The sequence below is a fragment of the Antechinus flavipes genome, chromosome 2 (assembly GCF_016432865.1).
Source record: "Antechinus flavipes isolate AdamAnt ecotype Samford, QLD, Australia chromosome 2, AdamAnt_v2, whole genome shotgun sequence".
Lineage (NCBI taxonomy): Eukaryota > Metazoa > Chordata > Mammalia > Dasyuromorphia > Dasyuridae > Antechinus > Antechinus flavipes.
The window spans coordinates 365,944,053-365,967,063 of NC_067399.1; the positions used below are offsets into that span (position 1 = coordinate 365,944,053).

At 38.2% G+C, this 23,011-nt stretch overlaps 1 protein-coding gene across 2 annotated transcripts in view; it reads right to left on the bottom strand.

Moving 5' to 3' along the window:
* Positions 1-6,836, bottom strand: part of P4HA2 (prolyl 4-hydroxylase subunit alpha 2) — a 47,597-nt gene extending 40,761 nt beyond the window's left edge. For both annotated transcript variants that reach the window (XM_051978219.1, XM_051978220.1), the window contains exon 1: positions 6,732-6,836. The gene's annotated coding sequence lies outside the window, so the exon portion shown is untranslated. The remainder of the gene's footprint in view (positions 1-6,731) is intronic.
* Positions 6,837-23,011: the final 16,175 nt, after the last annotated feature.

Consider the following 23,011-nt stretch of genomic DNA (forward strand, 5'->3'; position numbering starts at 1 on the left):
CAGAGTTCTGTCTACTGAATCATCCCTCCATCATATTCAAGTCATTCCCTTGTTCTTCTCCTGGTAGCTAATAGGTCACATCTCTTAGTGTTTCAAATCCTGCTCCACACCAGAGTGCTAAAAATGAACAATTTTAAAAATTGCAAGCACTAATTCCACAATAGTCTTCTCCATGACAGTAGGTAAGGGCCATTTCCAGTAGGTAAGGGCAACATTCATAAGTATGTTCTCAATGAGAGTCATAGAGCAGCTACAAAGTTCAGGTTACTCCAATGAACAGTTTTGAACCATTCCCCTGTTACAGAAACAGAAAAAAATCTGAGATGCTCACCACATAGATGCAAGATACTTTTAAGAACTCATCAGGGAAAGATCTAATTACTTGAGGCTCATTTGTACAATGGAAAGAATACGCACCTGGAATTACATTCAAATCCCATCTCTGACAAGTTCTGTATGACCGTGGCAATATTATTTAACCTCAGTTTCCTTATCTGTAAAATGTAGGGGGATTGAACTAGATGTTCTCTGAGATTCAGTGCATCTGTAATTTGCATTTGTATGTATCTATAAACCAAAGAATATACTTTCTAGTGAGGAGTACTAAAACAGTGTATTCTCATTTTTTTTTTTTTTTACACCATGCGTAATTTTGATTGATTTCCCCTTAAAAATCTGTCCAGGTAGTTTCCTAGAGGAATAGGTCATATTATCTTAGATACACGGATTCTGAGATCAAAAATCATGTAGCTACACTGTTATCTTTTAAGTGAAGCAAAGGGAAAAATCATAGGATCATAGACTTAGAGCTAAAAAGCACCCCTAGAAGCCATCAAATGCACTCCTCATTTACAAAGTAACACTTATTACATGAAGCAAGATTTGAATTCAGCTTTTCCTAATTCCAAGATCCATAGTTCTAGCCACTGACCTACCAAGAATGGGGGTCAGATAATGGAAGACTTTAACCTCCAAACCATATTGGGAATTTATTTAGGAAGTAAAATGGAGAGAATGAAACTATTGTCTCAATTATTGGGACCAATGACCTCTGATCTTTCTTCTAGCTCCTAGACTATGATATGATCCTATAAAGATTTCTCCCTTTGCTTCACTTGAAGTAAAGATCAGCAGTACAACCACAAATGGTTATTTCAAATAGTAAATTTGTAAAATGTATATATGTATACATGTATATATGTATATATATATATGTATATATATATATACATACACACACACTTATATATGTATGTGTGCATATTTAGTTTCTATTCTATTTCTGTTTTTTTTTTTTAATTTTTAAAAACTTAAGACACTTAATCCCAATTGCTCAGGAAAAAAGAAAACAATTTAAGACTGTCTTAGGAGCAATGGACAAAACCAAATAATTGGATTAAGGATAAAAAAAAAAAAACAGAAAGAGAATATAAGCTAAATAAAGCCAATAACTAAACCCAGAGCAACAGGCCATGGAACAATGTAGGCCCTTAAATTTCAGGTAGCCCACTCTCCACTGACCATTACAGGCTTAGCTGGACCACCCAGTCCTCCTGAATGCTGAAAATAAGATGTCCATAAGCTGAAAGCTGTTGAATTGCACAGTAGTAACTTTCTCTAGCTCAGCTTCAGGCCTTCTACTCTACAAGGATGCTCTTTCAGACCTCTACAAAAGGAAACCATCTTTGGTGCCACAGGAGCAGCTTAGCTCCAAGGATTTGCTCCCCCAGAATGCATTTTCCCAGCTTCCTCAGGGACTGAATCATCTCAAGGATTAAAACCTCTGAAAATTTTATAAAACCAGGCAGCTGGGGCAATGGATAGAGTGTTGGGACTTGAGTCAGGAAGACTCATCTTCCTGAGTTCAAACCCAGCTTATAGAGCAAGTCACTTAACACCAATGGTCCCAGTTTCCTCATGTGTAAAATGATCAAGAGAAGGAAATGGCAAACTGCTTCAGCATCTTTGCCAAGTAAAACTCAAATAGGGTCAGGAACATTTAGACACAACTAAAATAACTAATCAACAACAGGATCAAAGCCTCAGAGAATTTCATAGAATTAAAAATTGTTATTTGATTTATAGGTAAAACTCCCTTTTCTATATGAAAATACTTCAGATATTTGAAAATAATTGCCATGATCTCTTCTTCTGAATTGTTTATTTTCTAAACTAAATACCTCTTCATATTACTTCACCCATTTTCTGAAAGACTGATCAGTCTGAAGATTCTTGTCTGGACACAGTCCTCCTTGCCAATATCCCTCTTAAAGCTAGGTATCCAGAAAAAGCCATTTAACCCCAGATGTGGCTGGCCAGTCACAGAGCTACCTTGCTCTAGAAAACGATTCTAATAGTACAGACTAAGGTTAACTTTCTGCTTCTACTTCGTACTGCCAGACTATAGGGATCTTTTGGTCACATGAAAACTCCAGCTCTTTTTTTCTTTTTTTCTCACATAAACTGCTATTAAGTTGGATTTTTTTTTTTTCTCTTTCTCTTTCTTTCTCCAATTTAATTCCAAAATGAGCCAGGGGTGATCCAAACTGTCTCTTCTTTCTGGCCAGCTTCTCCACCCCCAACCGCCACGTTGTTCCTCAAATATTGTCTCCCTCCTCCCTCCCTTTACAGACAGGACTTGTTTTCAAAGAAAACAAGCAACCAAGCTGGGTATGCATTACTCTGAAAAGGCAAAAGGTTCCAGGCTTGCCCTGATAGATTGGGCAGTAAAAAGCCCCCTTTATGATCTGGCTCCACACCACCTTATTTATTCATTGCTCCTCTTTAAGCATCCAACATTCAGGATGGCCTGACTTGTTGGTGACAGTCCATCTCTTTTCTCTTTGCCTTGGCTGTCTTTTGCACCATCTGTCACTTATGACTAGAATGCTGTCCTTGCTCACCTCCATATTGTAGAGACCCTATCTTCCCTAAAAGTTCATAACCTTGAATTGATCTGGTATACATTTTGTATTTATTTCTAAGTGAATATATTTTCTCCAATAGTTCTGATTCCCAGCCTAGGAATCTTAGATACCAATTGAGTTACTTTTCTCAGACCTTCAGAAAAAAAGTCTCTATCTAATCTGCTTCCTGGCCAGACATTTTGACACACATCGATTTTTTGATACTGATTCAACTGATTCAACCTAAACTTTACAAACAACATTCCATGCTTTCAGAAAAACTGGAGAGACTTGCATGAACTGATGCAAAGTGAAGTGAGCAGAACCAGTTAACATTGTACATAATAACAGCAATATTGTATGCTGATCAACTATGAATAACTTAGCTATTCTCAGCAATGCAAAGATCCAAAACAATTCCAAAGAACTTATGATGAAAAATGCTATCCATCCCCAGAGAAAGAACTGATGTCTAAATACAAATTAAAAGATATATTTTTTACTTTTTAAATATTTTTGTCTATGTTTTATTTAACAACATCACTGATATAGAAACATGTTGATATGATCTACACACCTCTAATCTATGTCAAATTGCCTGCCTTCTCAATGAATGAGAAGGGAAAATAGAGGAGAACATATGAAACTCAAAATTTTTTTAAAAAGTAATGTTAAAAATTATTTGCATATGTAATTGGGAAAAATAAAACATTTAATCTAAAAACAAACAAACAATATCCCATTTGCTATGGCTGAAATTTATGGCCATTCCTACCAATGCCAATTCTGTCTGAAAAAACTTTTTCCTAGGGATATGAGATTTCTCTTCCCAAGGTCTTTTATCTTCCTAAAATGCCTGGACTTAATCTTCCTTTTTATAATCTCACTTTTGGCCTCACTACATAACACATCTCTTTTTATGCCTACATCACCACATTTGTTGCCAAACTCCAGCTGCACAGTATTAAATATTAACATGATCACTGGGCCAGGGAGCACACTAGTCCCTTTGCATGTCCTCAGATGATCAAACTAAGAATCATTACAGAGTATTTCTCAAATAGGCTCTTCTCCCCATCTGAGAGTGTAGGGCCATGTAAACCTGGTCAGGATGTTGTTTCTCAATGGTCTCTTCAGTTCCCTCTGGGAAATGAAACAGAACTTACAATGTCTCACCTTTTATACTTTTTCAAATTCTATTCACCTTTCAAAGCCATTTTCCATTGACATTTTTTCTATAACGTTTTCCTCAATAACCTGACTGATGTCTCCCACCTCTGAACTCTTGGTTGCTTATTATCTCTCATCTGTTTGGCACCTATAAAATACTTCCCCACAGTCTTATTTAGTTTCTTTTTATAAATAAGAGCTAAAGAAGTAAAGAATGAACACATCATTGATAGATCAAATCAAATATGAACCCCATTTTTCCCTCTAAGAAAACTCTCTGGTACCATGAATACACTGGAGTAGATTCAGAATAAGAAGATAGACTGCTCGTCCCCCCAATTCATATCAAGGATGCTCTGCATTGTTTGCTTACATTTTTGTTTTTCTTCACAGGTTATTTTTACCTTTCTGAATCTGATTTTTCTTGTGCAACAAGAGAACGGAATAAATATGTACACACATATTGTATTTAACATATACTTTAACATGTTTAACATGTATGGGACTACCTGCCATCTAGGGGAGGAGGTGGAGGGAAGGAGTGGAAAAGTTGGAATAGAAGTGTTTGCAAGGGTTAATGTTGAAAAATTACCCACGCATATGTTCTGTCAATAAAAAGCTATTAAAAAAAAAAAAAAAAAAAAGGATGCTCTGCAGCTCAATCAGCCAGTTTATTCCCTAGGAAATAAAAATTTCCCAGAATATCCCTAGTCAACCACGCTTTGAATATAGTTCCCTATGTTGATTAAAGTAGGGTTAAAATTTCCTCTGCTGAGCTGTGTAGGTAGACTTTTCAATCTGGAGAGTTCAAATCAAGAAAGCACAGGATGAAAGACTTGCCACATCACATAAGGGAGTGCTCATCAAACCATCACCATGAGAATTGGAGAGAGTCCCCTGTGGATCCCATAAAAAAGTGTTTTAGCACAGTTCAAGTGTGTTTTTTCTTCTTTCTATAATCACAGTAATCAACAAAAGCTGAAAACGTTTATTTAAGGTCATTAAGAAAGTGAAGGATTTTAGGGGAATCCAGAAGGACCCCAATTCTTGCCCTGTCCCAGAACATCCAGTCAGACCCTCACAGAGGGATAAAGAGTGTCATCCCTGACTAGTTTAAAACTGCTTAAACTTTATAAAACCCTTTATAAAACACATTAGCTTCAGGCACCTCGAAGATTTTATTGCTTTCTTATACCAGGATTTTTGGGGACTAGAGATAAGGATAATAACCAGCAAAGATTCTAGTGTTATTTTTCAGTGTTTTCACACTCTGCTGTTGGAGAGGATTAGCATTGGATTCGGAAGACTTGGATTCAAATCTCAAACAGGGGGCTGTGTGACCAACAGGTCACTTGATTTCTGAGTGCTTTCAGACGGCTGACTGTAAATTAAGCATGAGTTGCTCATCTGCATCAGTGAAAATACTTTCCACACCAAGAGTTCCCCATACTGACAAAATCATAGATCTGCACACCCCCTCCTTCCTCATTCCAAGCCCAGAAAGAAAAAAACCTACATCTACATAAGTTTGTCTGCAGATAACTCCCTAGCCGTTCCTATGGCATTAGCCTCCAACAGGAAAGAACAAGGTATATAAAGTAATGAGGGACTCCACTCATCCCTGAAATACCCCCACAAATGAGGGGAGATAACTTCAATTTTGGGTGTTTCTCTACAAAAGAATTTCATCTTCAAAACAATAGTTATTTAATGGGAAAGTTGCTTCCAAATGTCGAGAACCCACTAGAAACTTCCCCACCTCTCCTGGAGTATTTCTACATAGACTCGGATTCGGAAGCCTTTGTTTTTATAATAGATGAGGAATTTAACTTCCAAAGAAGTTTACTGACTTGCTCAAACTCGAGCCTTCTAACACTGATTCTGTTCTGACCACTCACTGTACCCCACGGCCCCTTCCTACAGTCAGGAGGATTCAGACTCACTGGCAATCTCCATCTGGACAACAGCCCAGCTACATGTGCAGACAGGACTGGGATACATAGTTCAAAAGCTGTTGTGGGAGGATGCCTCTGGTGGAGGTGGCGGAGGGAAGACAAGCCTTCAAGCATCCTCCAATCTAAAAGGAAAAGGTGTCCAATTATCTCGCCACCTCTTATGCCCTCGGGCAAGAAGAACAAGAGAAATCTCCAGCTGGCCTGCCCTCGGAGGAGTAAGAAGTGAGCCTGGACTATCTAGGGAGCCGCAGCAGGAGAGTTCTATGAATCCCGTCTCTCTATTTCCCCCACAGACCAAGCCAGAAAGGCTGGTGGACAGGCAGAAGCACACAGTCCTGCAGAGACCAATGAATACAATTGTAGGAAAACTGGATCTAAGGGAGGGGTGCTAGGTGTGGCAAGGAGAGCCTCCCACTCAGGACTGGTCCGGTCTGATGCAGTGCTTGGAGATCCCCAAATGCTCCCCGGGCTTGCCGGCCGGCCGGCCGCTTGGTTTCGCTGGTTCCGTCTGGGAAGACGGGCCAAGAGCCTCAGCTATGAGATCATCTCTGGCTAGAGTACAACAGGCCCCCTGGGGGCGCCGGCATCACTGGGGGTCAAGGGAAGGGCGGGGGGGAGAGAGCGGGCTCAGGACTGGTGCGCCACATCAGCGAGGGACCTTACTTGTCCCTGCAGAGCCGGGCTCCAGAGAGCAACTCACCTGAGCAGACGCGACTTCTCCCTGGCGGCGGCGGCGGCAGCAGCAGCCTGGCAGCTCCGGCCCCGCCAGCCTCGGGCTCACTCGGGCTTCTTCCTCCTCGCCAGCTCCGCCTCCCGCCCAGATTGAGCAGTGGCCACGTAAAGCCCCCACCTCCCTTCTTTCCCTCCCTCCCGGGCAGACTGCCCGGCCCCGCCCGTATTCCTTGGAGCGGGGAGCAGCAAGCAGGGGGCAGAGCCGGTCCTCTAGACCCAGAGAGCCAAAACCCCGAAGATTTCACACCAAAGAGTGCCGAGGTACTGCCTTGCAAGATGATCTAGAAAAATCTCCAGTGCCCTCCGACCCTTCCCTGGTGCAAAAAGGTCAATACACTGCTCTGGTCAAATGAGAGCAGAGAGGAAAGGTTAGTCCCTGAGGGACCCAAGCCAGAGCTGTCTTCCCCACTAGCCAGATTCTTTTCAAGTCAGGAATTGTAGCTTTAGAGCTGGATGAGGGCCCCCAAAGTCACCCGTGTAGTAAGTAATAGCGCTGAGATCCAAGCCTTCTAATTCCAAATCTAATTTTCTTTCTTCTATACTATTCTCTCTCCCTTTCACCCTCTCTTTTTCTCTCACTCTGTTCCTCCTGGAAATGGAGGACCATCCTCTAAGGCACTTGATAAATCCAGCCTCCTTTCCCCCAGAAAATAATGTGACAGCTGGATGGGAAGCTTAATAAGAAAATCATTGTCTCCTAAAGATCCCTCCAAGACAGCACATTGATCAGTTCATTCATTAGAAATGGTAACCAGAGGCCAACAGGAGCATTAACATTTCTATCAGTTATCCCAGAGTGTCCTTGCTAAACTTTCCTAGTGTGCACACAGGTCTTCCCAGAGCCTGGGATTCACACTCATCTCCAAAAGTAATGACCAAATTGCCATGTTTCCTGAATGTTTTACTGCCTTATTTTTTCATGAATGAGGCAAAAAGCACATCTGACAATCTCATCAGTGACTGAGGCCAAAAGCAAGAGATGCCCAGCATTAAACCTCAAGGACCAAATGTGTTCCAGATTCCCTGGAGCAAACACTGGTGTTCACACATTTGTGATGGATCATGCTTACACCTTCACAAACAAAAAGACATGTTTGAACTCAGAAAGATAATATTCCTTAACACATGGGTACACCCACATATTCTCATATGTATAGATACTACTGGTGCAGAAATACATAATTATACAGAGACAAATTTTCATAATTTTAGATATACAAATAGAAAAGAGGTATGGGTCATGGGATCATAGATTTAGAACTGGAAGGGACCTTAGAGATTTAGTACAGCCTTCTCTATTTGCAGAGGAAGAAATAGAAAATTACCTGCCCACAGTATAATCAGAAATAGGATCTGAGTGCAGGCCTTTTATTTCAAATCCTGCACTCTATCCACTAATGTTTGTGCTCTTAATTTCATTGGATCACATTTTAGAGCTAGAAGGAATCCTAAAGGGTCCAAACACCTTCATTTTACAAAAAAAAAGAAACAGTGACTTGTTCAAAATCACACAGGTAATAAATGGCATGAATTAATATTCAAAATCAGATCCTCTGACTCCACTGGAATATGGTGAAGAAAGTCATCTTGTCCCCACGATAACAAGTATATTTAGGTCTGTTTTTTGGTTTTTGTGTTTTTTTTTTTCCCCAAAGTCTTTAGTAAAATAACTAGCAGTTGTATTCATTAAGTGAATCCTGAGCCCATCCATGAGTTTACCCACCTATTTAGAAAAGAAAGATCTCTAAGGGCAGATCCTAAAATCCTTTGCAAGTCATGTTTGATGACAGAGGTCTCTATAATCCAGATCCTAGCACAGAATGGGGCCACTGAGGTCCTTAGGATGAGGGTCATGAATTGTTATTAGCCAACTGTCCAATCCTAGGAAAAGTAATTAGGTCCAAGATTTGTGTGGATTGAGTTCCTGCTCCCTGGGTAATTACGGTACTCTCTGAGCTGTCTGGGCTGGCTCCCAGCTCCTGCTTGATGCCGCAACCGTGCTCATACACACGCTCCACTTCTCTCCTCCACGATTCCACCCTCCCATTCCCAGTTCTGCTCAGAGTAACTTCTCATTCCACATCCCCTCCCCCACCACCATTTTTAAAACTCTGAGGTAAGCATAAAAGTAAAAGTAAAGAATCCAAATGGCAAAATGAAATTAAGTTTTTATCATAGTCTCTAGTATGTTAAAGATCAGTACATATTTCAGATTATATCAAATCCTTGTTAATTTTTGCCCAGGTCCTCCCCTAAATTCTCCATAAAAAAATCTATTCAACATACTTTGAGACTTCCCTCTCAAGTGGTTCTTCTGTTTTTCCTCAATCCTATTACATGACTTTCCTCCCTCTTACATTTTGACCATACATTTTTATCATATCTTTACACCACTTACTGTAAGTCATCCTGATGATGTGCTGCACTCAACTGGAGCCCACAAAATGTATCTCCTAAAATTGCTGTGTATTGCTGACTATATTATTTTAGCTTTTTGGAAAATGGCAGCATTTCAATTTATTATATTTTTTCTTTAAAATTTAATTTTGTTGATATTTTATTCCAATATATCCCTCCCTCTCCAAAAGATGCATCCCTTATAATCAAGTATAAAAAAGAAAAGAAACACAGTTTTTTTGATGTCTTGATTAGTTTTGCTGAAGTGACATTGCTGCTTCTATCCACAGTCTCCTACCTCTGTACATTTTTCCCTCTTTTTAGAAAATTCTGAACTCTACATCAAATAAAATGATCATTTCCATATATATATAGTAGAACAGAATGTATTAAAGATGAAATCAATAATTTCTTGTGTCCAGCTTGCTTTTCTTTTAAAGTATATAATAAATTCAACATGTAACCTTAAAAAATGCCCAGCTTTTCTGTTCCCTTCTGCCCTTCCTTCTGCTATTTGTGCTTAAAAAAAAAAAAAGCTTTAATAGTTCTTTTTGATATATTTTTTGAAAGAGAGGGAATCATTCCTTCTCCCATGAGAAAGGAAGGAAGGAAGGAAGGAAGGAAGGAAGGAAGGAAGGAAGGAAGGAAGGAAGGAAGGAAGGAAGGAAGGAAGGAAGGAAGGAAGGAAAGAAGAGAGGGAAAGAAAGAGAAAGGGAAGAAAGGAGGGAGGGAGGAATGAAGGGAAGGAGGGAGGGAGGAAGGAGGGGTAAGGAAGGAGGGAGAAGAGGAGAGAGGGAGAGAGGGAGGAAGGAACAAGGAAGGAGGCAGAGAAGAATGAGAGCGAAGGAGGGAGGGAGGGAGGGAAAGAGGGAGGCAGGGAGGCAAGGAAGAAGAAAAAACCTTGAAATAAATATGCATCTCAAGTAAAACAAATTTCTACATTGACCATATCCTCCCCCACCAAAAAAAAGGTCTTATTGTGCCAGTTTGAGTCTGTCTCTTCACTTCTTTGTTGGGAAGCAGGAAGCGTGCTTTATTCTTCATTCTCTGAACAATGTAATGATGCCAGAGTTCTTAAATCTTTTAAAGTTATTTTTATAATGTTATACTTGCAATTATATAAATTATTCTTCCATATCATTTCACTGCAACAGTTCATACAAATCTCCCTCTATTTCTCCAAAACCATGCATTTTGTCATTTCTTGCACTACAGAGGAATCAAACCTACAACTAGTATGCTACCAGTGGCAGAAAAATTCCTAAGTGCAATGAATCAGATTAAATATAATTGAAAAATGTTTAACAAAATAAATTTAAAATACAATGCAACATAGATATTAATTTGTTTTCTAAATCAACATGATATCTACAGGGAGCTATATCTATTTGAGTGTGATACTACTACTTTATAGAATGTTATTATATCCTAAAAATAAAAATACTTACGGAATAGTAACATTTATATACCACAATTCATCAATTATTCTCCAACTGAGGGTTTCCCATTCTATTTCTAGCACTTTACTATAAAATCTCTATAATGATTTATTTTCATCATTTATAATAGTGAAATCACTATCATCAGTCCCTCACACTTATCTAAAAATACAAATAACCCTTGATAATTTAAAAGTTGAGAAGAGCTATTCCAGCCAAGTAGACACCAAAGAAATCTGGGTTGGAAGCAATATAATATTGAAAATATTGAAACCTATCTCTGGAAGGTAAATCTATTAAAAGGATGGGAAAAAATCACAAATTATTGTGCCTCAAAAATGATTCAGAGGACACCAGTAACTACTGACTCATATACTTGTTTTCTTCATTTTACAAAATTTTTGTGAGAATGATTTATATACATATCAAAGATAAAAATATGAGAAGGGGATAGGTTTTCACAAGCAACATATTAGAGTACACTACTTCTTTCACACAACTGAATGAAAGGCACAAGGAATATGGGATCTCGTTGTGTTTTGTGGTTTGAATATAAAAATTAAAAAGCATTTGACTTAGTAGAGTAAAACAGACTTAAAATCTCTTTGACAAGGAGTCATTCATGCATATGAAAAGATCATACATGATTCCCTGAAAAAAAAGAGTGAAAATGCTATGTTGTGAACCACACTCAGTCCCCACAGTCCTTCCTCTGGGTGCATATGGCTTTCTTTATCATAAGATCATCGGAACTGACCTGAACCATCTCATTGTTGAAAAGAGCCACATCCATGATCTGATTTTTTTTGTGTGTGTAGCATGATAATTGTGGAAATAAGTAAACAAGAAATGCCTGTGTTTAACCTATGTTGGATTACTCATTGTCTAGGGGAAAAGGTGAGGGGAAAAGAAGAAAATTTGAAACATAAGGTTTTGCAAGGGTGAATGTTGAAAATTATCTTTGCATGTATTTTAAAAACAAAAAAAATTATTAAAAATGTTTTTAAAATAAAATTTTTTCTTTGCAAAAAAAATTTAAAAATTAAATTGAAGGAAACATCAAACTAAAAGACCACTAAGACCCCGTCTAGCTCCAGCATTCTGTGACTGTCAATTCCCAAACTGTGGGCAAGTTGAACCTTGTCTTATCTCTAGCTCAAACTGGATATTATTAAGTATTCATTATGTGCCAGGCACTGTGCTATTTATGTATAGCATTATACCACAATTACATCAAAACGCTAGAACTTTACAGTCTCCTAAATGAGATTCATAGACACTCCAAAAAAGATCAGATTAAAAAGCCTTTCATTCAACAAGCATGTATTTAGTACCTACTAGACATCGGTATTATCTGTGATTAATTATTCACTCATTTCAGAAGGTCCTACGCTTTCTTGATCCGATTTGGGATTTTCTAGGCAAAGAAACTGGAATGGTTTCCCATTTTCTTCTCTAGCTCTTTTATATATGAGGAAATTGAGTCAACCAAAGTGACTTATTCAGGGTCACACAACTAGTAAGTATTTAAAGCTATTTTTGAACTCATGAACATGAGTCTTTCTGATTCCAAAGCCAGTGCTCTATCCACTGTATTATCTAGCTGCCTAGGTACCATCCTAGATAATAGGAATATAAAGACACACACACTCAGAAACTCTGCCCTGAAGAGGCTTTCATTCTAATTGGAGGATGCAATATTTACTAAGCGAAATTTAAGATAATTTGAGGAGAGAATAAACATTAGCAAGGGGAGGGGAGGGAAAGAAATCAGAAAAGATTTTCTGGAGAAGGTGGTTTTGGTTTTAAGCTTTTAAAGAAGATAACAATTACAAGAGACAGAAGTTAAGGAACACATTGCAGCCCTGGGAACAACCTATATAAAAATATATAAAAATAAGATAGATAAGCAAGGAGGCAAGTTTGACTAGAAGAGAGAATACATAAAGAAATAAGTTGAAATTGGTTCAGCTAGGTGGCACAAAGATAAGGCACTGAACCTGGAGTCAGGAAGATATGAGTTCAAAATTAGCCTCAGACATTGTGTTGTAATGCTGGAGAAACTGAGGCAAGATAGAGATTAGAGGTTTTTAATATTTTATTAGATGGAGAGTCTGGACTGGGGTCAAAACAGGATCCATGTTGACCCCAGCTGGGAGGATGGGACTCTTGTCTCAAAGCATCCAACCTCCGAGTGAGGGATACCAGAGATTCTTCTTCTTCTTCTTTTTTTTTTTTTTTTGATAGCTTTTTATTTACAAGTTATATGCATGAGCAATCTTACAGCATTGACAATTGCCAAACCTTTTGTTCCACTTTTTTCCCTCCTTCCCCCTATTCCCTCCTCACAATGGCAGGTTGACCAATACATGTTAACTATGTTAAATATAAATTAAATACAATATAAGTATACATGTCTTAACAGTTATTTTGCTGTATAGAAAGAATCAGACTTTGAAATAGTGTACAATTAGCCTGTGAAGGAAATCCAAAATGCAGGCGGACAAAAATAGAGGCATTGGGAATTCTATGTCATGGTTCATAGTCATCTCCTAGAGTTCTTTCTCTGGGTGTAGCTGGTTCAGTTCATTACTGTTCTATTGGAACTGATTTAGTTCATTTCATTGCTGAAGATGGCCCGATCCATCAGAATTGATCATCATATAGTATTGTTGTTGAAGTATATAATGCTCTTCTGGTCCTGCTCATTTCACTCAGCATCAGTTCATGTAAGTTTCTCCAGGCCTATCTGGATATCAGAGATTCTTATAGGGCTCCAGCAATCAGGGAAACAAAGGCAAAGGGCGGGGCAGAGCACTGGTGAGCGAGAAGTTCCAGGAAAAGACCATAAATTCAGGTCTGACAGATTGGGAATAAGGAAGGATCATAAATTCTGATAAGTTGGGAAGCTAGGAACTGCTAAGTCTGAAGTAGAAGACATGCCCAAATATCTAAGATAAGCCATCTGTAATTTATGACTCTTTGGAATGCCAGTGGTCAGGCCTGCCAGCCTGAATTATCTCAGTCCTAATGGCCAGTAGGTGGGGGGGGGGGGGGGAGAGGAGGGGAGAGGGAAGGTGGATTGCCACCACGGAGACGAAAGCAGAACAATTCAGGGAAACTGAAACAGAACAATTCGGGGAAACTAATGCAGGGAAACTGAGGCATAGCAATGTGACTTTGAAGATGTCACTTAACCTCTGTTTACATCATTTTTCTTACCTAAAAAATGAGGATCAACTGAAATAATGTTTGTTAAGCGCTTAATAAATGTTTCCTCTCAATCCAAAAAGATAGGCTGGAACCAGACTATGATGTTTTAAATTTCAAGCAAAGAAGTTTGTGTTTTAAACTAGAGGCAAAAGTGATTGACTGATAAATTCTAAGCTGGAGAAGGAGATGGACTTATGTTTTTAGGAAGATGTAAGAGAATAAGAGACTGGAGAATGGAGAAAATGGAATTAGGAAGGACAAGAAAAGGCTATGATTAGAGATCAGGTAAGATGAGACAAAGGCCTGAAATAAGATAGTGATAATGTGAGTGGAGGAAAGGAGATGGATGTGAAGGATATTGTAATGGTAAACTTGATTATATATGAGGAATAAGATTCTTGTTGCATTGTTCATGTCTGAAGACCAATTACAAGATGAGGTTGTGACTAATTTGGATTTAAATGAGACAAACTTGTATAGTCATCAATTTCATTCTCTTCCAGAGTCATCAAAGTCCAGTGTAAAGTGAAGTTAAAGATGACTCTAAAATTTAAACTCTGAATGTTTGGAAGCTTAGAGATGCTCACAACGTGAGAAGATTGATATGTGAGTAGGTTTCAAGTGGAAAGTTACATTTTGAACATTTAGAGGTTGAGGTGGTAATGGGGATAATGTCATCAGAGGGTTGGTTATAATGTCTGGGCTAGCTTTCTGGAGGTCCTTTGGATGAGCCTTGGTCTCAGCAGGATAGATACAAAAGAATGGTCAGAAATAGAGTCTAGAGTATTTATTCTGGCTCAGTCTTGATCTTAGTGGAGGAGGCAGGAGGCAGAAGAGCCACCAGTAGGATGGTCAAAGATGGAAGGTCTCATTTCTAGTCTTTCTCAGCCTTTAAATACCCTATTATAATTACATCATTATAGCATACTGAATATGTGTGAACTAGAGAACTATTATATTACCATACTAAGTATATGTAAACTAAAGAACCATTATCTCATCAATTCCACCGAGTTAACACCTTGTTGTAAGAATTCTTGTTTCAAGTATACTTCTCCAGAGGTCCGGCCCTCTATATCTCCTGCTTTCTTTTGTTTTAGAACACAGGTGGTCACGCCCTCCCTGAATTCTCAGGGAGGTAAGAATACCAAACCAGATATTGTTAGCAGGTTTCTTCTGATCTGAAGGGTCTTACTTAAAGCAGGTATACATAAATCCATCAGCATGGGAGATATTACACAAGCACATAGTAGTATAACACAGGCTAGTAGTGATGTAACAAACAACATGAATCAACATGAGGAATTATACATGTCCATAAGTCCTTGAAGGAGGGTATATAAATAACAATCACACATACACTTCCTTCAGCAGCCAAGAGATAGTCCAAAATCAATCTATTGTCCATTACTTCATGTGTCAGGGAATCCAATGATTCCTGCGGATTTTGAACTCCTGTAGCAGTCTTGTTGACAATTTTTGATGTTCATGAATCAATTGTCATCTGATATTTCTTGGGTTTTCTCTATCTCTCTCCAATAGCCAAAACGAATACGGCTCATTGACACCCATCTGATTCCTTCTCCATCTGTAGAGATACAAGCAAACCCTTTTCTCCAAGCAGTTAATCTATCTGGTCCCTTCAATTCACCACTTTCTGGATCTCTCCACATAACCTGGTGATTATCTAAACATAGTGGAGCTCCTCGCACTGGACACTGCCCTTCCAGCAGGTTATAAAACCTGTCTGCCAGAGCCAGTATATCTTTATCAAAAATCAAAAAATTAGTGATATAGAGAGTTAAATTTAGAAGTTCTCTAGGGTTACCTGTGGCTCCCCCTTTCTTTTGTTTTTGGAGAATGTCTTGATGTCTCTGTTTCTCCTCTCTACTATTGTCTGTCCTTTAGGATTAAATGGTATGCCAATAGTGTGTAAAATTTGATACTGTGCACAAAAGTGTGCAAAATGTTTAGAAGTATATGCAGGTCCATTATCTGTTTTTATTGCTTTTGGCACACCCATAATTGCAAAAGCTTGTATAAGGAATTCAGCGACTACTTGGGCAGTCTCTTTTGCTGCTGGTATTGCAAAAGTGAAACCTGAAAAGGTGTCTACTACAACATGGATAAAAGACGGACAATCAAAAGATTTATAATGGGTCACATCCATTTGCCAAATTTCATTGGGTCTCAAACCATGAAGGTTCTTCCCTGAAGGGAGCATAGGAATATGGAAAGGAAGGCAAGCTATACAGGCTTTTACTATGCTCCTAGCTTCCTCTTTTGTTATCCCAAATTGCAAACTTAAACTCAAGCAGCCTGATGACATTTAAATGAGATTCTTGGGCTTCTTGAAATAAAGGAGTATTGGCCAACATAGTTAGAAGGCTGTCTGCTTTTGAATTACCATCAAAACATAGGACCTGGAAGGTCCATTATGAAAGCGGACATGCAAGATATAAATTTGACCTTGACTCTTTCTCACTTGCTCTTGAAGTTCCTTAAAGAGCTAATATATATTAGAGGCTACAAATTTTATTTGGGCTGTGGCAATTCTTTGTACCACACCTACTGAATAGGCCAAATCAGATATTATATTTATATCTCCTGGATAACAAGTAGCATGATTGCATACAATTCATTCTGCTGAGTGGACTGAAAGGGAGTTCTGACTACTCTCTCTATAGTTAAGTCATGAGAGTATACAGCACAAATGTTATGTTTGGATAATTCTGTAAAGATAATTAGTCCTTTAAGAGGAACCTTAGAAACATTTTCTTAAAAAATCCATTGCCAATTATATAATAGCTGGGTTATCTTTAATGGAGACCTGTGTGTAAGAATTTGGAGCTGTGGCCAATAAAATCTGCCACTCTGGGATGGTTTCACAGCATACATTAATTTGTGCTTTAGTATAAAAGGTGTATATCTTGGCAGGTCTTATCCCAGATAATTGTACTACTCACTTAATGGCCTTTAATAAAATTCTAACCACAAGCATTGGATAAGGAGTAAGATTTTGTTCTGGTTGTGCTGGGAGGTTCACCCACTCTATCACACTGTGTCTTGATGAAGGACTGATGTGGGTACCTCTTTTGTAGCAAAAACTGATATTTCCAAGGGTTTTTGAGTGACTCTTTCAACTACATTGGATAAATCCAGTTCAACTTCTCTCAGAACCTCTTGAGCTTCTTTTGTAAGCTGGTGTGGTAAATTTAAAGCATTGTCTCCTCAGCAATAAGCTGAACCAAATCAGTTCCAATGGAGCAGTAATGAACTGAACCAGCTACGCCCAGTGAAAGAAAGTGGGAGATGACCAAGAACCATTACATTGAATTCCCAATCCCTATATTTTTGCCTGCCTGCATTTTGGATTTCCTTCACAGGCTAATTGTACAATATTTCAGAGTCCAATTCTTTTTATACAGCAAAATAATGGTTTGATCATGTATACTTATTGTGTATCTAATTTATACTTTAATATATTTAACATCTATTGGTCATCCTGCCATCTAGGGAGGGGGTGGGAGGAAGGAGGGGAAAAATTGGAACAAAAGGTTTGGCAATTGTCAATGCTGTAAAATTACCCACACATATAACTTGTAAATAAAAAAGTATTTAAAAAAAAATAAAGCATTGTTGGTCAAAGGATATGAACAGACAATTTTCAGATGATGAAATTGAAACTATTACCACTCATATGAAAGAGTTCCAAATCACTATTGATCAGAGAAATGCAAATTAAGACAACTCTGAGATACCACTACACTCCTGTCAGATTGGCTAAGATGACAGGAAAAAATAATGATGAATGTTGGAGGGGATGCGGGAAAACTGGGACACTGATGCATTGTTGGTGGAATTGTGAACGAATCCAACCATTCTGGAGAGCAATCTGGAATTATGCCCCAAAATTTATCAAACTGTGCATACCCTTTGATCCAGCAGTGCTACTACTGGGCTTATACCCCAAAGAGATACTAAAGAAGGGACAGGGACCTGTATGTGCCAAAATGTTTGTGGCAGCCCTGTTTGTAGTAGCTAGAAACTGGAAATTGAATGGATGCCCATCAATTGGAGAATGGCTGGGTAAATTGTGGTATATGAATGTTATGGAATATTATTGTTCTATAAGAAATGACCAGCAGGATGAATACAGAGAGGCTTGGAGAGACTTACATGAACTGATGCTAAGTGAAATGAGCAGAACCAGGAGATCATTATACACTTTGACAACGATATTGTATGAGGATGTATTCTGATGGAAGTGGATTTCTTTGACAAAGAGACCTAACTGAGTTTCAATTGATAAATGATGGACAGAAGCAGCTACCCCCAAAGAAAGAACACTGGGAAACGAATGTGAACTATTTGCATTTTTGTTTTTCTTCCCGGGTTATTTTTACCTTCTGAATCCAATTCTCCCTATGCAACAAGAGAACTCTTCGGTTCTGCAAACATATATTGTATCTAGGATATACTGCAACATATCTAACATATATAGGACTGCTTGCCATCTAGGGGAGGGGTGGAGGGAGGGAGGGGAAAAATCGGAACAGAAGCGAGTGCAAGGGATAATGTTGTAAAAATTATCTTGGCATGGATTCTGTCAATATAAAGTTATTATAAAATAAAATAAAATACATTTTAAAAAAAAATAAAGCATTGTCTCCCTTAAAATATCATATAATGGTTGTAACTGATAAGTAGGTAAGCCTAACACTGGACACATCTATTGGATATTTCTTATCAACTTCTGAAAGACATTTAAGGTATTCAATTTTTCTGTTCTTAAAGAAAGTTTTTGTACTGTAAGCACCTTAGGATATACTTCATATCCTAAATGTTGAAAAGGAGAATGCCTTTGAATTTTTTCTGGAGATATACTCAATTTGTAGTTCCTTAATGTTTCTATGGTCTTTTGTAGACATGATTCTAACATTTGCTCCTCAGGTGCACACCCCAAAATATCATCCATGTAATGTAATAAAATAACTTTTGGAAATGCTTTTCTTACTGGAGTAAGAGCAGGAGCAACATACATTTAGCACATACTAAAGTTATTTTTCATTCCCTGTGGCAAAACTGTCCATTCATATCTTTTATAAGGCTTAACTAAATTAATGCTGGGCACTGAAAAGGAAAATCTTTTTATATCCCCCTTAATCTAGAGGGATAGAATAGAAACAATCCTTAATGGCAAAACTGTCCATTAATATCTTTATAAGGTTCAAATAAATTAACGCTGGGCACTGAAAAGGCAAATCTTTTCATATTCCTCTTATCTAGAGGAATAGAATAGAAACAATCCTTAATATCTATAACCCAAAGAGGCTATTCTCTAGGCAATTGAGTAAGAGATGGAAGCCCAGGCTGAAGACTTCCCATAGTTTCCATTTGTTCACTTACCTTTCTTAAAATCAGTCAACATCCTCCATTTTCCAGATATCTTTCTTAAAACAAATACAAGGGAATTCCAAGGACTTAGAGAAGGTTGTAAGTGTCTTTGGTCAAGCTGCTCTTGTACTGTATCTAATAAGGCCTAATTTTATTACGAGCTAAGGGCCACTGTTCTGTCCACACATTCTATCAATTTTCCATTGAATAGGAACAGGTAAGAGTGCAGGCAGGCCTTCAATAGCAGTCCTGCTTAAAAAGCTGAAATACTCAATTGGTTTTTTTTTTTTTTTTTGATTGGTTAATAGTGGGATTTTATTTTTATTTTATTTTTTAAAATAACTTTTTATTGACAGAACGCATGCCAGGGTAATTTTTTACAGCATTATCCCTTGCACTCACTTCTGTTCTGATTTTTTCCCTCCTTCCCTCCACCCCATCCCCTAGATGGCAAGCAGTCCTTTACATGTTGAATAGGTTACAGTATATGCTAGATACAATATATGTGTGCAGAACCAAACAGTTTTCTTGTTGCACAGGGAGAATTGAGAAATACTCAATTATAATCCTAACTGCTATAAAATGTCTCTTCCCCATAGATTGATGGGGATTTTATTTACTACAAAAGGAGTAAAAACTACTGTTTCACCTTCAAATATCCATCTCAAAGGGATAGCACTAATTTCAGTTGCTATTGATCCTCCTATGCCAGACATATAGGTGTCTGCCTTTATCTTTGGCCAGTGACTGCGCCAGTTGGCACCTCTAACGACTGTATGATCTGCACCCATGTCTATCAACCCTTTCAATGGTATGCCATTTACAGAGATAGTGAGCATAGATCGGTCAGCTGTAACAGCTACTGTCCAAAATATTCCTGGATTCTGTTGGTGGAAGTCAAAATCTGGATAAATATCACCAAATTGCCTATTAGGAGTCTGTATCAGTAAAAGTCTGTATCAGTAAACCTGATGCTACTACTTCTCCTAAGTGATAAGTCATACATTGTCTACCTGTATTAGTGACTGGGATATTATCTACACATCCCCCAGTTTCCCAAATCACTGTATGATTGGACACTGTTTTGTAATCTCAGGAGGTGAAATGATCAAGTCTACTGTGTATAGAGGCAAGGGATCTATAGGCTGGACAGGGACAGATTTCACCTTTCCAGGGGATATCTCAGTAGTCCCAGCTGCATGCAGCTCTATTCTCCCCAATTGTAATCTCTTTCGCCCATCAGGTTCCTTCTCAGCTGATTGATCATGTCCAAGTACTGAACTTCTAAAGACTCTCTGGGTATAACAAAGGCTGCCATCATGCTCCAAATATTTTTTGCCTGAGGCCCTGGAACCGAGCCCCACCTCCCATTTCCCTGAGTCATTCTACATTCTGATGCCCAATGGAAGCCTTTGTTGCATTTTGGACATGGGGTTTTGGGTCTTGTTCTCCCATCCTATTTTTTTACTTTACTTTTATGCCAACATTGAGCTTTTAGATGCCCTACTTTACCACATTGAAAGCATTGATGAGTCTCTTTGGAAGACCCCTGCCAAAAGGGACCCTGTCTTCCCATGTTCAGATCTTGAAAAGTCTGCATCATAGCCTGGGTATAAAAGGTATTTATGCCCACTGTGGCTTATGATCTCCTCTAAAGTAGCATCCCTATATAGTCCTAGTATAATTGGTCAATAAACCTCATTAGCATTTTCTTTAGCAAGTTGTCCTATTATAATTTCTGTTGCTGCATTTTCACCAATAGTTCATATGACAGCTGTCTAAAGACATCCCACAAAATCAGCAAAGGGTGCATTTGGATCTTGTGCTATTTTCATGAAGCCTCCCCCTCTATCTTGTCTTCCTGGGAAGGTGCCCCATGATTTGATAGCAGCAGAAGCAATTTGTTCATATGCTGCTATTGGGTGATTAATCTGTTCTAAAGTGTCTACATAAGGACTTAAACTTCTAGTTGATCAAAGGTAACTGGGTATATTAACTCCAGATTGTCTATTTTGTTAGGCTTGTATTCTACAGAGTTCACTATACTCAGAAAGCCACAGCAAGTTTTGTCCAAGTTCTAAACATGTTCTTGCTATAGATTTCCAATCATCATTCCAATCAAAAGTCAAATTCTCTAATAACATCTTAATATAAGACGATGTAGACCCACAAAGAGTACAAGCCTTTTTCAGATCTTTGTTAATTTCTAGATTAAACAGAGTGTATTTTCTTTTTTTTTTACCTGAAGAGGCAAACTCTTCAATCACAGGTATGCCTGTATTTTTAAATCAGATATATCCTGTCCTTCATTTTTAGTTTTAATTAATGCCTTTTGTAATTGTGTCATAGGGAGTGGACAAAGCTGCTCCATATGTGGTCCTGACTGAGAAGCACCATACTCATTAATTTCATTAGCACTGTATTAACTCCTTTCTTGTCCAATTCTTCATGCTTTTCAGTTGTTTTGTCAGTACCATCCCCCTCCTGCTTTTTCTCCTTTTTCTTTATTTTAGAACTTATGTAATTCCTTATAGCCAATTGTATTATGTTGTATATATAGGATGTTTCCTTAGAAATTGAAGCAAGACCATTACCATTGTAATATTCAATTAGTTGTTCTCCCACTAGTTTCCACTTATCTGGTTCTAATTTTTCTTCCTTAGAGAACTAAGAAAATGTGTATTCTAATGTATCTAAGAGTACAATGATCTGCTCCCAAGTTACCAACAAACCTTGCTTTTTTATTAACCTAACTGTGCTTGCTACACACTTCCTTTGGGGAGGGAAAGGCTCTTTTCTTAGTATTTGTCCCATTTTAGTTGAAAAACAAAAATGGTTAATTTACTCACCCTATTTCTGGATCACAGGACTTCTCCACTGAGCTTACGATCAGGTCAGTCGAACTATTGAGTGTAAGTCCCTGTTCAGGCACCAAAATGTAATGTTCGGGCTAGCTTTCTGGAGGTCTTTTGGAAGGGTCTTGATCTCAGCAGAATAGACACCTTGAGAATGGTCAGGAATAGAGTCTAGAATCTTTATTCTGGCCCAGTCTTGATCTTAGTGGAGGAGTGCAGGAAGCAGGAGAGCCACTAGGAGGATGGTCAAAATGGAATGTCTCTTTTCCAGTCCTTAGCCCTTAAATACCCTATTACAGTTACATCATTACAGCATATTGATTATGTATGAACTAGAGAACCATTATATCACCATGCTAAGTACTAAGTATATGCATACTAGAGAACCATCACCTCATCAATTCCCACTGAGTTAACACCTTGCTGTAAGTATCCTTGTTTCAAGTATACTTCTCCAGAGTTCCTGCCCTCTACAGTTGATAATATAACCCCTATTTCCAGGGGTTCTGGAAACAAATACAGGATGAATATGTAGATTTGGAAGTAATGTACAAAGAAATGATAATTGAACTCATGAGAGACTATAAAATCACCAACAAAAAAATCTGAGTGAATAAGAATACACATTATTTCAATTTTGATATAGTTGGGTAAGCAGTTCATTAACCTTGTCTATTTGTTCATTTATCTCAGAAAGCTGTAGGAGATGAAAACTGAATTAAGCTATGTCACATTTGGGAATAACAGATGTATAAAAGTGATCAAATGCTTAAACCTAAAGAAGAGTTAAACAAGAAATTCTTACAGCTTGGACAGAATGCCTCAAATGAAGTGACTCAGTGCTCTGTATCTGATTCTTTTCTTTTGTTTAACATACTGCTGTTATCAAGTTGGAGCACATACAGAAGAAGGAGATGAAATGCTATCAAAAAGGGATGACTTGAAAA